The 17,537-nt window shown below is 39.6% G+C and overlaps 1 pseudogene; it reads right to left on the reverse strand.

The window, feature by feature from the left end:
• Positions 1 to 220: 220 nt before the first annotated feature.
• The window catches only part of Gm5624, a 70,779-nt pseudogene continuing 53,462 nt past the window's right edge, over positions 221 to 17,537 (reverse strand).

Genomic DNA, 17,537 nt, shown 5'->3' on the forward strand with positions numbered 1-17,537 from the left:
ACTTTTCCATCATGAAGTCGTTATCCACATAGTTGGACACACTATCCACACTGAATGTACAATCAATTGCTTTCGAAGCTCAGGCTGGCTGGGAAGTAATTATGGAACCCAAGCCCCATACAGAGATCCATCTTTCTCTGATAGGTTTGGGATTTCAATAGAGTGATACCACAGCTGAATAAAGAAGTTTCTTAGAGTGAAGAGTTGGAGATCACTGTTTTATTCTTAGAATACATCCAGTTTACTCAATAGTTACTAAAAGTGGGCAGTCCATATGTACAGTGTATAGCCTTATCAAAACATTAAATCAATTACAAAACCAAACAACAGCAAAGAAACAAACAAAAAACTTCTAATGAAACTAAAGAAAACCAAATAACAAAAGTAATCCAAGTTCAAACCAAAATCTAAAAGCAAGAATTGTGCTAAAGAGCCTTCTTTGGCTGTCATTTAGCAGCACAGACTTACAGCCCATTACTGTCCTTAGCAACACAGTAGAAAATAAGTTACTTCTGGTAACAATCTTTACAAGAGAAATTAAAGTAGGTCTCCTTTTTTAGAGTATGGGTTTGAAGAATATGGACACCCAAGACTAAGCAGAAAACATGTTACAGACTTTGGCTCAAAGCCTTTGCAATTTTGTAGAATGATTTTGTAATTTTCCTTGATGACCTATCAGGACAAGAAAAATTTACTCTCAGAATCTTCCTGTTTCCCCAGTAGCTCTTGATGTGCCTCAGCCCATGTCTGAATTCCTCTACATGTTCACTCTTGCTGAGCCAGAGCACAGATGAAATTAAGGGCTATTCATTGCAAGAAAAAAAAAAGTAAAGGAAGAAAATGCAACAGATGATAGCCATGAGTACTGGGGATGAGATGAAATATTTGCTTTGCACATGCAGGGATCCCACTATAGAAGTTCTCTTCAAAGGAGACCTTGTCCTGGTCTCTTCCATGTTCCAGTTTCTGCTGGAGTATTTCATACCTAGGGAAGGAAAGAAGAAAGGCCTGATTAGGATTTGTCAATTCAGCTCTCCGTCCCACATGAGATTTATTCAGCTGGATAATCTATTATGACCTATCATAGCCTGAGGTCATTCCCTGCATACCCAAGTGTCATAGAGCACCTGGGCTTGGAATTTTTTTCTCAGCTTTTAAAAAGTGCTAGAAACTTAACTGTGAACTACACACTGTACTAGAGTTTAAAAGAAAAACACTATATTACTCCAATAGTCCAGGTATAATATATTGAATAATAACATTGTAGCGATGTCTGAATCTGAGTTCAAGAGAGATGTGAACAACCTAGAAAACCATGTGGATGCCTTATGGGGAACCTGCCTAGAATTGAAGTGAAGGCTATGATTATTTCTCTAGTGCATGAACCTGACAGGGTTCCACTCTTCAACCCCTATATCTTGAAATAATCAGAGAAAACATATCACATGAAATCCACAGGCTTCTGCATGGTTCCTAAAATCAGAAAAAAATGTGCTAACTGAAAATATTCCCAAGGCTAGGAACTGAATTTTAAAAGCGATGGTCATGAAGGAACATAACAACACACCTGTAAATCTAAGACTGTTGTATAGCACTCTGTCATTTATGCAAATTACTTGTGTTCACACAACAGAAGGACAGTATACCTCAGTAACATGTTTAGTTTAGTATCCTAGTTAATGCTATTATAAAAATTTCCCAGGATATTTTGGAGTAATAAAAATCAAATCTTGAATGTGATAGGTAGGTAATGGGCTAAGCATGTACACAGCTCACTCAGTGATAAGCTTTCCTCTCATAAACCAGACTCAGAATCAGGGTTCTTGGCATATTATCCAATCCGTCATAGCAAGTTCCAAAAGCTGTTTAGAGTAGGCTTTTCTGCCAGCAAAGGATCACATGGTGGTGGTGGACTAGCCTCACCTTCACTGTTTCAGTTTTGTTCCAAAGTAAACAGTTCTTCCATTAGAGGCTCCTTTTGCCTGACTTACTTGGTGTCCAAAGGTATAATCCCAGAAAAATAGGAAGTCACTATAAATAAGATCCAATGGAACAATTTTGTCCCAATAATGTGACTTTGTTAGGAATATTTTGAGTAAGATGAAGCTAACTAGTTGAAGGTCAAATGCTTGCATGGACTATCTAACACTGAGCAATATTTCATGAAAGGGCTGTATCACACAGTATATTTTCACTCTTTAGCAGATGGACATCAGGATATCATCATCTTCTGGACTACTCTGAGGACCACTACAGCCCTCATGTTCCCTAGAGATTCTGTAGATATCTACTCATTGTTCTGGAATCTCTGGATCAAAGGGGATTTCTTTTCTACTTTCTGAACCTTGCTTCTCAAACACCTACCTGATTTTATACTACCAGACCTGTCTGAAAGTCCTCATTTCTCCCAACCCCCATTTAGGCCAATCTAACTCTGAGAAAATGATTTTGAATAACAGCAATTGCAGAATGCTACACAGATAACATAGTGTGAGTTCTTTAGTTTATCATGACCCTCAAGGGGCTCCTGAAACAGCCCTCTTTTGCACCACAGCTACCGAAATTTTGCTGGATGCAGGTACAGCTACATGCAACTCAATCTCTCAATAATTAGAATCCAAGACAAACTATAAGGCAAAATTTTCCCGAGTAGAGGTAGGTGGAAAATCAATGGTAGCAGGCAATGAGGAAAAGAATCTGGGATGCTGAGAAGACACAGTAAGCCACCTGATATGCAGTTTCTTGTAAAAGGCTACCTCCACAGAAACCCTTGTAGATGATCACCTAAATAAACACTTGGAGGAGACAGAGGTGAGTGCCTGCATAAGTTGGTGGACTGTTACATTGGATTGTCTATGTTTATGGTTAGGCATGAGGGCAATCTGCCTCTGATACACATCATCCTACCTGCTACTGCTTAGCACTTGGGATGTATGTTCTTGCTGGTCTCATCACAGAACCTCTTTTCTTCACCAAAGGATGCTTCCTGGTCAGCCTGCTCTACCAGCAGCTTTCTGTTCTCATTCAGCAACATCCTTACTTTTTCCTTCAATTGATTGCATTCTTTCAGGAGGTGGGTGTGCCTGATGCTGAACCACAAACATACAAAACATAAATGTTGATCCCCAGCTAGCTTTGATTTGCCTGCCACTCTTCCAAATATTATGATGCCTGCAAGGGCTCTGATCCCCAGACAGCCTGAGACTAGAGACCACTGTATGTCCATCAGTACCAAATAGAGGCAGGTCAAATCCAGAGACCAGCCACATGCAATAAGACTCAAAATATTTCTGAAAACCGTGACACCAAGAGTGTTCCATATACATCACAGAAGAGGAAAACTTCCTCATGGTTGCTTATATGTGTGTAGTACCAGAAAACCATTAGTAGGGAGAGGGCAATGCCCTCTTAGGGAGGAGAGAAGACCCAAAAGGTATGAACTCTTTCCATTTTATTGTCATGGATCCCAGATCTTGTAATCTGCTGTCAGAACCCTAGAAATTCAGGGTTGCTTGAGATTCCCAGCATGGTGGAAATGGTTTTGATGCAGAAGATCCTGAATTTGGAAGAATAAAGACTGAAGGGTCTTGGACAATATTCACACTTCGGTAACCTGAGTCTAAGAGGTACAAATCCAAGACCCATGCCTCAAGGGAGGGCTCCTATTAAGAAACAGAGAGTATAGAACTAGAGCTCTTACTTTTGTACAAAGTCCTAGAAGGCCACAAGCATTCCCTGCCTAGTGCTGGGTCTCAGCTGTGTCTGGGACTCACCTGTAGGAATCATTATCTTCTATGAATTCCTTGTACATGTCAATGGAATCACTTATTGACTGCTTCATTTTTTCCAGATCCAACATTGTCTTCTCATGTTGTGATTTAATGATGGAGAATTGAGTGTTCATCCTGTGGTAGAGCATGGCTCAAAGAGCAAACATCCTCTGAACTAAGCAATCAAGTATCATGCAAAAAGGCTGTATCTGGAATTCCCAAGAAAATTGTATGCCACATCCTTGCTCCTTCCAACTCGTCCTATTGGTACTGATTAAACTTATTATCTTGGGCAGAGAACAGAGAGCCAGGAGACCAAATGGAGATAGCTGACCCTCATGAACTCTTAGGTGAGCCTGAAGGAATACACTAGTTCTGTGAAATGTTTCTACTAGACTGTCCCACAGGCTTTGGTCCTTAGTTTTAAGGCTTTTTTCCCTCTTAGTTTTAAGGCAGGGATAATCCTTTGTTCTTATTGCTACATGAATTCTCAGAGGGCATAACTAGTATATAACGGAAAAGGCTTTATAACACTTCCTACTCCAGGAGAATCCTATGTGACACCAAGGAAAACACAGGGAATAAAGAACCCTGATGATCAATTTGGGCCTCTAAGGGCTCAGCACTATCATGCCCTACAAACTGTGCATCACACACATCCTAAGACCCCATCAAAGGTCCCACAACCCCAGATCCTGAACAAAACACACACAACTAACTTCACACACAGAAAAAAAATTAAAATGCCAAATAAATCCAGGTAGGCTCCATAGTCTCAGAGTACAATGAATAAAACAAGAGTAAAGCAGTAATGGCCTGCAGACATTGGATTCTTACACAGTAAGGCAGCTATTGTGACCAGGTCCTTCCAGCTGTTGACAAAACCAATCAGACTCTAAGCACCTCAAGGCCAAGTACAAAGGAGGATGACCATAGAACCCACAGCACTTATCTCATCCAACAATTTAACAACTGTCAAGACTTCTTATAATGAATGTGAGAGATGACACACTCCATTCATAGGAGAAAATGTGGGTCAACAGAGAGGGCACAATACAGTCAACAAGAAACTGGGCATAATTTTACCTGTAGTTCAAATCAGTATTCATGTCAATGTCCAAGATTCGAAAAAGTTCTTCCTTCTCAGCATTTATCTTCCTGATATAAAATTTCATATCGTCTAGTTTATTCATATTCTTCATATGATTAGTGATGTTGCAACTTTGGGATGATGTTCTCCCAGCAGACACTGAAGATAGATAAACACAAATGCATTTGCATAGTTGATGGCCCAGGGCAGGGGAGACCATTCTGAGTCCCAAAGAGAAGGTTGAGGAAGAGAAAAGCTAGAGACAGGATTAATCACTGAAAAAGCAGAAAGGCTATATTTGAGCTGGTCTGCTAATCTATATTCCTCTTCCCAACCACCACTGTTGGTCACAACTACCACTACACTCCTTATAGCATTCCCCCTTGCCCTGAAATCCAAAAGCTGCCTCAGACATAATGATTTGGGGAACATTTTCAGCTCATGTCATATGTTATGCCAAGAAAACCTGAAGTTCATAGTGCTTAGCACCATCAATACCTAATCATGTGTGTTCAAACTCAAAGTGTCTGAGACCTCAACACATGACCAGGTTAGAATCCTTCTCTGTTCTCTGCATCAGAGACTCATGTATCCTACAATAATCTAGAAGGTGAAGTGCTTCAACTCCCTACCAATAAGGGACACATTCTTATTCTCATAGTGCCTTCTCAGGGCATTCTTTGACACGCTAAATGAAATTAAATAGCTCCCAGAAAAGTAGCTGCAGGCTTGTCAATTCCTGGGTCTGTCAAATCAATTATCAGAAATTCTAGACTCTTGGTCTGTAATTAAGAAAGTCTAAGGCTCCAGCTTGTTAGATCTTATCAGCAAAGGCCCAGCTCAAGCCTACCTGTTCCAGAATTTCCCCAACTCTGCCAAGGACTCACTGTGTCTTCCCCAGAATGATTTCATTCTTCCTTTTTTACAAGAAAGGATGCCAGATTCCTTCTGCCTTGGTCTGGCCTCCCTTGATTGCCATTCTCCCTGTGAAATAGCCTGAGCAGCCGGGAAAACATGCCTGATAGAGAATAAAAAAGGCACTGAAGGAATATCCCACAAGCAGCTTTTGTAACCACAACACAGGTGAAGTCACAGAAGATTCTAGTTCTCTCATAGATACAACAGATGGTCCAAGGAAGGCATTACTTATGATGTCACTGGGAAAGGCTAAGGCCTATTTGATAACTAGTTCTCCCCAAATTGACCAGTTTCTGTTGTGCATTTCCTGGAGCCTCTCCTGTGACTTGGGAAATACCCTTTGGCCACCTCTCCTTCCAAATTTAAGAGATTTCTCATCTGCTTCATTAGAAGAGAAGTGCTTTCTATGAAAAACATTGATTAGGACACTGAAATGCATAAGAGGTTTTTGTTAGCACCCAAATCTCTAGGGACAGTGAATATAATAGCTATTTCTCAATAAGAAATATACCACCTGAGTAAATTCATTTGACATACAGTCTACTTCCCCTGGTTTTCCCTGTTTCACAAAGGTCAATATCTTTCTCCTATACCTTTAATTGTATAAAACCTGGATAATATTTTCTTACTGTGCTTATCTTGATAGTGGGCATTGTTCCCACATACATATCCATGTGTTTCACAAAATCTCATGTTTACAATCCCATCTTTTGCAAGGAAAACTCCCCTTTCTTTGGAACATAGGGGCTCAATGATAGGACAAATATAAAATGGTAATCGTTCTGTCCCATCTTCAAAATATTAACTTGCACATCCTCCCTTTCTCAAATACAACCAGACTATTAAAGTGGGCATCAGTGAGCAAAGGTCAACCTGGACTGTACAAATTACTGCATTGTAGCCTCCTAGCCATCACTTCTCTAATATCTGTCTTCCTGAATTCCCAAGTGCAGGCATGAGGATGCTGAGGGTTGTACCATAATACTTTACTCATAGCAAACATGAGTTACTCCCTACTCAGGAGGTAGGGCAGGGAAGGGAATGGCCTGAGATCAGGTTAAATCTCAATTTTAATGGGTCCATAAGTTCAGGCTCTGTCATCTGAGGCTTCTGTGTTCTTATGCTGGGTGTGCTGAATCTGTGCTATAATGCAACCTGTCCTCACAGATGTAAGATGAAAAACCATATATGTCTTTTACGGTAAGACATCTGCCTTTGACTACCATCTGTGGAGCCACACAATACCAATATGCAGAGCTCAAAATTGGGGGGGGGGAATTATTGATGCCTTAGAATTTGAGGGCATTTTCTTCCAAAATGGGGCCCATATTGTGCCAATGTGATTTTTCCTTTGGTTTTTCACTAACGGTGGCTTGGTTGTTTCCTGCCCTAAAGATTCTGGATCCACCAACAAGAGGCCTACTCCATACATGCTCTTTTTTATCAAGAAAAGGATTGTTACAGAATCATGCCAGGCAGAAGGAAGGTCAACTAGGCTGCTCTTAGGTCCAGCTCACCTGGTACAGGACTGAAGTCCTGAGGTATCTGGGGAAAGGAAGCAGCACACAGAATCACACAGCTCCCTCTACTGCAACTGCTAGAACTGTAATAGGGTATTTTGTTGTTTTTTTTATTATAAATACATATAAATCTAGCCAGAGTTGGTACATGCCTTTAATTCCAGCACTCATAAAGTATTTTTAAAAATGTTGTTGCTAGTATTACTATTGTTTCCTTTGGTTTTGTTGTTAACTGCCCCAGTTATTTTCACTGTACCAAGAACGTTAATCCCATGCTCTGTACAGTCCTTTCATTCATGTTAGTCAGGAGTGGTTACTCCTCAGATAATCTCATTACTCACTTTCAAATAAGGAAAACAGTCACAGAGACATTAGTTACCTTGTATGGTCTCATGTAACAAACTCATCATGAGAAGTGAATTGCATAATTTTGCACTGGTAATCATAAGTGAAATTCAGAAGTTCTTTCTTTGGTGGGTCTTTGTGTGGCTTTGGTATCAGTGTAACTGTGGCTACATAGAGCACATTGGGTATTATTCCTTTTGTTTCTATTCTGTGGAATTGTTTGAAGGGAATAGGTATTAGGTCTTCTTTGAAGGTTTGAAAGAATTCTGCACTAAACCCATCTGGTCCCGAGCTTTTGTTGGTTAGGAGATTTTACCCATTGCTTCTAATTCTTTAGGGGTTATGAGACAGTTCACATGGTTTATCTGATCCTGATTTTATTATTGTACCTGGAATCTGTCAAGAAAATTGTCTGTTGCATCCAGATTTTCCAGTTTTGAGTACAGTTTTGTAGTAGGATTTGAGGATCTTTCTTTCTTTCTTTCTTTCTTTCTTTCTTTCTTTCTTTCTTTCTTTCTTTCTTTCTTTCTTTCTTTCCTTTCTTTCTTCTTTCTTTCTTTCTTTCTTTCTTTCTTCCTTCCTTCATTTCTTCCTTTCTTTCTTCCTTTTTTTTTTATTAACTTGATTTCTGTCATTATGTCTCCCTTTTCATTTCTGATTTTGTTAATTTGGATACTGTCTCTGTGCCATTAGGTTAGTCTGGCTAAGGGATTTTCTATCTTGTAGATTTTCTCAAAGAATCATCTCTTGGTTTTGTTGATTCATTGTATAGTTCTTTTTTTTTCTTTGGTTGATTTCAGCCCCGAGTTTGATTACTTCCTGCCATCTACTCTTCTTGGGTATATTTGCTTCTTTTTGTTCTAGAATTTTCAGATGTTCTGTCAAGCTGCTAGTGTATACTCTCTCCAGTTTCTTTTAGGAGGTACTCAGAGCTATGAGTTTTCCACTTAACATGGTTTTCATTGTGTCCCATAAGTTTGGGTGTGTTGTAACTTTGTTTTCACTGAATTTTAAAAAGTCTTTAATTTCTTTCTTTAATTCTTCCTTGGCCTAGTTATAATTGAGGAGAGAATTGTTCAGCTTCCATGTGTATGTGGGCTTTCTGTTGTTTTGGTTGTTATTAAAGACCAGCCTTAGTCTGTGGTAACCTAATAGGTTGCATGAGATTACTTCAATTTTTTGTATCTGTTGTGGCCTGTTTTGTGAATGATTATATGGTCAATTTTGTAAAAGGTGCCATGAAGTGTTGAGAAGACGGTATATTCTTTGCATTTAGGATGAAATGTTCTATAGATATCTGTTAAATCGATTTTGATCATAACTTCTGCTAGTTTCACTGTGTCTCTGTTTAGATTCTGTATCCATGATCTGACCATTGATAAGAGTGGGGTACTTGAAGTCTCCCTCCAGTATTGTGTGAGTTACAATATATGATTAGAACTTTAGTTAAATTTCTTTTATGACTTTGATTTCCTTTGAAATTGGAGCATAGATGTTCAGAATTGAGAGTTTATCTTGGAAGATTTTTCCTTTGATGAATATGAGGTGTCCTTCCTTATTTTTTTGAAAACTTTAGGCTGAAAGTCGATTTTATCTGATATTAGAATGCCTACTTCAGCTTATTTCTTGGGAAATTTTGTTTGGAAAATTGTTTTCCAGATTTTAATTCTGAGGTAGTATCTGTCTTTGTCAGTGAGCTGCATATCCTGTATGCAGTAAAATGTTGGGTCCTGTTTATTTTTCCACTCTTTTACTCTATGTCACTTTATTTGGGAACTGAGTCCACTGATGATTGAAAAACACTCTGGAAATCAGTTTGGTGGTTCCTTAGAAGAGTGAACATAGTACTACCTGAGGACCCAGCAATACCACTCCTGGGCATGTACTGAGAAGCTGCTTCAACATATAATAATGACACATGCACCACTATGTTCATAGCAGCCTTATTATAATAGCCAGTAGCTGGAAAGAACCCAAATGTCCCTCAACTAAAGAATGGATGCAAAAAATGTGATGCAATTACACAATGGAGTACTGGTCAGCTATTAAAAACAATGGATTAAAAAACTTGTTAGGCAAATGGATAGAACTAGAAAATATCATCCTGAGTGAGGTAACTCAATCACAAAAGAACACACCTGGTATGCACTCACTTATAAGTGGATATTAGCCCTGAAGTTTGGAACACCTAAGATACAATTAGCAGATCACATGAAACTCAAAAACCAGGAAAACCAAAGTGGGGATACATTGGTCCTTCTTAGAAGGGGGAACAAAATACCCATGGGTGGAGTCTAAGAGACAAAGTGTGGAGCAGAGACTGAATGAAAGGTCATTGAGAGGCTGCCCCATCTGACTAACCATCCCCTATAGTGTCACTACACCCAGGTGCTATTGTGGATGCCAACAAGAGCTTGCTGACCAGAGCCTGGTACAGCTATCTCCTGAGACACTCTGTCAGTGCTTGTCAAATACTGAGGAGGATGCTCTCAGCCAACCATTGGACTGATCACAGGGACCACAATGGAGGAGATAGAGAAAGGACCCAAGGTACTGAAGGGTTTTGAAGCCCCATATGAGGAACAATATGAACCAACCAGTACCCCAGTGATCCTAGAGACTAAAGCACTAGCCCAAGAGTACACATGGAGGGAACCATTTCTCTAGCTGTATATTTAGCAGAGGATGGCTTTGTTGGTCATCAATGAGAGAAGATGACCTTAATCCTGTGAAGGCTCAATACCCTAATGTAGGGGAATGCCAGGACCAGGGAGCTGGAGTAGATTGGTCAGTGAGCAGGGGAAGTGGGTAGGGGATAGGGATTTTTCATATGAGAAACCAGGAAATGGGAAAACATTTGAAATGTAAATAAAGAAAATAATTTAATAAAAATATTTTAAAAATAATAAATAAACTGAACTTCTAAATTATCCAGAGATTATGAGACTTGAGAAGATCTTGGCTAATCTTCCTAACCTGTGTGTCATTGTATAAATCAAGATAGGTTTCTTTGTGTGCTGGGAAGGTAGTTGAAGGAAACAATTTTAATTTTCATCTAGAGGTGGCTTATTCCCTAAGGATGAGGATGAATTCTGACCTGGTCTGTCAGGAATGGCACCGAACCATACATTGTTGTCCCATTTCCAGACTGCAGAGCCCCACTGGTTTCTGAGCCTTATTGGCTATTTGCTGTTCTCTACAAACTCTGCTCTCTCTTTTGGAGTAAATTGTCCCCCATTATATGTACTTAATTTTGTGTTTTTTCTTCCTACAGGATGTTGAGCAACAACTTAAGTATATTTAGGACCACTAATCTTAGTGCTTTTATATAAGATTGAGTGGGATTATCATTTCAAAATCTGCACATGATTTCCAGAAAACAAAGAAACAGAGTCTATTTGATAATCCAGAAATAAAATAACATGGGAAAAGCTTAAAAACCAGTGAATGAATTCTTTGCAAACTTCTATGATAGTGAAAGACTGTGGAAATCCCTAGGAATTGGATTATGAAGTGAGACTTAGTACAAGGTCTATGGACACATAAATCAAATATTGAAAAAGCTTAGAAGACAGATAGGACAAAATATATTGAGTCCAACTGATGCTGGGGAGTCAATTAACAATTCAGAGAACATTGGCTCTGAACAATGGCCTCCCTGCTCCTTTCCTACTTGAAAGGAAAGGAGCAGGGAGGAGAGGTACTTGGACAGGTCTTGAAGTTAGACTTTGCTAAAAATGAGTAAAAAAATCAATTTTTCACAGTCGGTGCATTCATACAGGAAAGGAGATGACTCAGCCACTAAAGGTCCTGAGAGGCCACACTGAGCTGGCATTCATGAACTCTCCATTGTTCAGTAAGAACAACTGCACTTGATTAAGATGCTTACATGACCTTTACACCCAGCGCTTCCCTCTCTGCTACTATCTGTCATGGTGGAGGGTTTTCTCAGGGTTTTCTCTTCTGAGCTGTCAGGACACTGGCAGGCTTTTCCTCTCACCTGTTATGGTCTCAACAAAGTCTCCCCTCACCAGCCAGAAAATCTCTTCTTGAAATTTGAGCCTCATTGTGAGGTAGCAAGAGAGTGGAAACAATCTATGCCAGTACAGATGAGACCTTTGAAGGGAATGTGGGTTAGATAATGTCATCAGAGTAAATTCTTGCCTTTTGCAAAACCCTTCTAAACAAATGGTTCCCTAGGATAGTTTCCCAACCAGAGAGCAAGACAGCATGCTGCTTATGTAATTGCAATATGGTGTGGGAGACTGGCTGCTGATTTTAGATAGTCTTAAGTAGCCAGGGCTGGTCTTGTACAAAACCCACTAATGTGGTCAAGGTTGACTTTGGATCCCAAAAGCCACGCTAAATATTTGAGTATCAATATTTAAGAACCACTTCTTCATTTCTAAAATTAGAGTTTCAAGTCTAAAATAGTTTACCTTTACCTTCTCTTAATTTAGTATGTAAATAATGGTATCGTTGTGTAACAATGATTTAATTTTTCACACCAAGAAATATAATGTTGCTTTCTTTTTCTTGGACCTAAATGGTTAAATGGAACCAATGATGGAAATCTTCTGTCAAAGTTCCCTCTCTAAAGAAAATTCTTTTGATTCCTGACTAAGGAACAGAGTGTGGTGTGTGTTTCTGGTTGAGGCCTCTTATCAAGTTAAGGAACTAAACTAGACTTCCCTTTTAGAAACCCATAAATGGGTGCCATCTTGTATCAAAAGTTTCTTCTGAGTGTGAGGAGAACAACGTTTTTTTTTTCACAGTGATATAGTCAAGACTGAAGCTTCTGTGTGCAAAGCAGATATCTGCTGTGCCTTTCCCAACTCAGTCCATGACTCAGTTTATGTTCAAATAATTTATGATCTTATTAGTAATGCAAGGTAGGTGAATACCTCCTGTGTTCTCCTCATGGGAATAGTCTAGACCAGAGTGAGATTATGTCTCTCTTTTGTCTCTCTCTCTGTCCCTTAATTATGTTTCTGTTTGAGTCTGTCTCTCTGTTTCTGTCTATCTCTGTCTCTCTGTCTCTGTCACTCTCTCTCTCATGGTGGTTTTGAGACAGTGTTTCTGTGTTTATTCCTAGCTGTTATTTTTTTAATTAGGTATTTTCCTTGTTTACATTTACAATGCTATCCCAAAGGTCCCCCAAACCCCTCCCAATCCTCTCCCCCTTTTTGGCCCTGGTGTTCCCCTGTACTGGGGATATATAAAGTTTGCCAGTCAAATGGGCCTCTCTTTGCAGTGATGGCCGACTAGGCCATCTTTTGATACATATGCAGCTAGAGACAAGACATGTCTCTGTCTCTCTCTCATGGTGTTTTTGAGACAGTGTTTCTGTGTTTATTCCTAGCTGGTCTGTACCTCACTCCATACACCAGGCTGTCCTTGGGAGATTCAGGTAAAATCATGCACCACAAATGCCTACTGCCTGACTCTAAGAAATCATATATACCTTAAAGTATAGTGGAAGTTCATTGTAACAGTGACTGGAGCCTTTGTTCATTTAATCTAGATAGTGAGATTAGAATTTAAGCTCTTTGGAATCTCCAGAGTTAAAAGAGATTATCCTGTCCCTCCTCCTTTTCTGAGTTTCTTCTTTCTTTTAATTATCCCTCCCATGTTCCCTCTCTCCTGCCATACTTTCTTCCTTCTTTCGTACCTACCTTCCTTACATCCTTCCTTCCTTTCATCCACGTTTATTAATTTCCTTCTTCATTTGCTCTTGTTTCTTTTTATATCTCTGTTTATTTCATTATTTCCTCCTCTAATTAAATTTGTGAAAAATTTTGAGACTGCTTCTAACACTATGGCTCAAGTTGGCATAAATCTCATAATAAAATTATGCCTAAGATTTCCAATTGGTAGAATTATAGATAAGGGACAAAATGCCTCGTAAGATTTTTCTCTTTGGATCACTACTTGGCTTTCATTTTCATAGTATTAGTTTATGTATCCAGGCTTACAAATTATTGAAAAAAATTACTTTTCTTTGTCTGCTCCCCACTTCTGTCTAATTTGTGGTTGAAGTTATTTATTACTTTCTCAATCTTCTTCAAAAGTTAAGGTCAGAAAGATGAAGAAGTCTAGAGCATTCACAGATGGGAGGAAAACAGGAGGAAGCAACATGATGTAAGACAGGGCTTAGATGCAGACACAGGACAAAAGAGAAGGTGAGTGGAACAATGAATCGGGTGAGAAGAGGTTGACTAAAAGTGTCATGCCAGTCTGTACTTCCTGGCGTGGACCACTTTGCTATGACTGTAAGCAGTTGACCTCTGGAGAAAGTGAGTTGAAGCATGTACACATATATGTCTACTTTTATATTTTTCCTGCTTTTCTTTTACATCCATAATAATTTTGAAAGAAGAAAAAAGAAAATCCTGACAAGGGTGAACAAAATGAAAAAGCATTACTATAGAAATCATTCAAAGTCCTTAGTGATCAGAGAAGTGCAAATCAAAATGACCCTGAGATTCCAGATTACATCCATCTGACATGCTAAGATCTAAACCTAAACTGACAGTACATGTTGGCAAGGATGTGGAGAAAAAGGAACATTCCTCCATTGCTGGTGGGATTGGAAACTTGTAAAAACCACTCAGGAAATCAATTTGGAGATTCCTCAGAAAATTGAAAATATATCTGCCTGAAGATCCAGCTTTACCACTCTTGGGTATAAACCCAAAAGATGCCCCACCATACCAAGGGGCTACATATTCCACTATGTTCATAGAAGCCTTGTTTGTGATACCAAGATGCTGGAGAAAACCCAGATGTCCCACATATAGAATGGATATAGCAAATATGGTTCATTTACCCAATGGAATACTACTAATCTAAGAAGTAAAAGGATATCCTGAGATTTGCATGTACATGGGTGAAACTACTCGGGCCATGAGGTAACTCGGACCAAAAAGAACATGTATGCTGAGGGGCAGGGCTACCCTGTAGCAGGACCAGCAGACACAATTAACCTGGATCCCAGAGACCTCTCAGACCCTGAACCACCAACCAGGCAGCATACATGAGCGTTTATGAGGCCCAAAACACATATACAGCAAAGGACTACCAGGTCTAAGTTCAGTCAGAGAAGATGCACCTAACCCTTAAAAGACTGGAGGCCCAAGGGAGGGTAGGGCTAGTGTGGTGACAGTTGTGGATGGCGTGGGAACATCCAGGTGGAGACGGGGTCTGGATGCAGGTATGGGGTGGGGAAGAGTCAGATAGTAGACCTGGAGGAGGATAAAACCTGGAGTGTAAGAAGATGATTTAAAAAATAGAAATAATTCAATTTACTCTGCAGAAACCAACTTTTGGAGAGAAGACACCAAGCAGTGAAATGTCAAAAAGTTGTTTGAACAGAGTGGAAGCCAAAGACATAATGAAGCATACTAAGTTTACAAGGGATGACATCAATACATTAGTCAGTAGTGCTTCATGACAATGTTCTTTTAGGGGGGTTGGGATTGTGCATACAAGTTGAGGTCAGAGGTCGCTACTGGGAATCTGCCTCAAACACAGTAACATTGTAATTTTGAAGAATAGATCTCTCACTGATAAGGGACCTCAGCAATTGGCTACACTCCCCAGTGTACTCAGGGATTTGCCTAGGTGTCCCCCCACTGCTGTTATTACAGGTGCATGACTCCATGAGAAGCTTTAGATAGGGGTGATAGGAGTCTGAACTCAGGCCTCAAGCTTTTGTATAATATTATGTACTGCCATGTAATATTACATAGGCTGTTATAGCATCTATTATGTGCACATTGCAACATTGTCACAAATGCAAACAATACATTTCATAGAATTCTCTCTGTTCATCATCTCCTGTCACACTATATCCTTTATACTGACCATTTCTCAGAATATTCCCAGTAAACCTTTGATATCATCTTAATTTAAGTTTAGATTCAGCATGATGATAGAAAATGTGCGGCATTTGTCCTTTTGATTTTGGTTCATTTCATCTCTTTGACTGTCTTCCATTCCCTCCATCTTCACCAGATGACATACGTGCATTCTGAATAACATTTCCCATTTTCCAATATTTAGGTCTAGTAATGTGGTTCCAGGCAGAGTCTATAATGTGTTTTTTTATTAGGTATTTTCCTCATTTACATTTCCAATGCTATACCAATAGTCCCCCATACCAACCCACCCACAATCTCCTACCCACCTACTCCCCCTTTTAGGCCCAGGCGTTCCCCTGTACTGGGGCATATAAAGTTTGCAAGTCAAAGGGCCTCTCTTTCCAATGATGGCTGACTAGCCCATCTTTTGATACATATGCAGGTAGAGACAAGAGCTCTGGGATACTGGTTAGTTCATATTGTTGTTCCACATATAGGGTTGCAGTTCCCTTTAGCTCTTTGGGTACTTTCTCTAGCTCCTCCATTGGGGACTATGTGACCCATCCAATAGCTGACTGTGAGCATCCACTTCTGTGTTTTCTAGGCCCCGCCATAGTCTCACAAGAGACAGCTATATCTGGGTCCTTTCAGCAACATCTTGCTAGTGTATGCAATGGTGTCAGCGTTTGGAAGCTGATTATGGGATGGATCCCTGCATATGGCAATCACTAGATGGTCCATCCTTTTGTCACAGCTCCAAATTTTGTCTCTGTAACACCTTCCATGAGTGTTTTGTTCCCAATTCTGGAAGGGGCAAAGTGTCCACACTTTGGTCTTCATTCTTCTTGAGTTTCACGCTTTTAGCAAATTGTTTCTTATATCTGGTGTATCCTAAGTTTCTGGGCTAATATCCACTTATCAGTGAGTACATATTGAGTTAGTTCCTTTGTGATTGGGTTACCTCACTCAGGATGATGCCCTCCAGTTCCATCCATTTGCCTAGGAATTTCATAGATTCATTCTTTTTAATAGCTGAGTAGTACAGCATAGTATGGCAGTTCTATTTTAGGACTTTGAGCATCCTCTAAACCAAGGTTTTCTCCAGCGGCTTTGCTAGTTTCCAGTCTTAGTGAACAGTGCTCCTTTCCTCACATCCTCCACACCATTTGTTGTTTGGTCCCTTAATTGTGCACATGCTGTCTGGAATGAGATTGCATGTTGGTGTGGTTTTCTTTAAATTTTCATTCCATTTATGCCTGAAAATTTTTAATGGGGTTCATTATTTATTCACCATTTCACTCCTTTTTGGAATCATCTGTTTATCTCATTTACTGTGAACCCCTGTATTACTAGAATTCTACCCAGAAACCCCTGGTCCTTACCTACATCTTGGTGTGGCTTCTCTTAGGAATTTCTACCTATTATAATAAGATCTTTAATTAATAGTGATATGGCGTTAGTTCAGTGTCACATCTTGGAATCTGATTTCTGTTCACACATACGAGGACCCACATGGCCAGGCACCATTTGGTAAGGGTATCCTTTCTTCAATGTAAGTTTGACTTCCTTAATAGAACTCACATGCCTTTTCTCTGTCAGGACAACTCATTCTTGGTGAAAAGGTCATGGGTGCTTGGTTGAAGTCACATACTGTGAAGAGGAGTTCTAGCCTAGTCATGCCTAAAGTTTTCTTGTAGTACCTGTCAACAGGAAACATTTTCCAAAGTTTTACTGAGTTCAGATTTGTAAAAATTCATCCACTAGGCATCAAGCTCCAGAAGTTTGAACCAGCCTTGCTGACTAATTTGAACTGACCTTACTTTTCTTCTTACCTCACCAAGAGCACTTCCCTAATGAAAGTAGAGTTTGCAGGGATCCACACGTTTATTTTCTCTTTCCACCTTGTTTCTTTATACTTGCTCACTGCTTCAAAGTCTCGGGTATTATGTTGAATAAGGTAGAGAGAATGTATACCCTGGTCTTGTTTCTTATTTTATACAGACTTTTTCTCTCTCCCATTACTATAATGTTG

The sequence above is a fragment of the Mus musculus genome, chromosome 14 (genome assembly GCF_000001635.26).
Source record: "Mus musculus strain C57BL/6J chromosome 14, GRCm38.p6 C57BL/6J".
Lineage (NCBI taxonomy): Eukaryota > Metazoa > Chordata > Mammalia > Rodentia > Muridae > Mus > Mus musculus.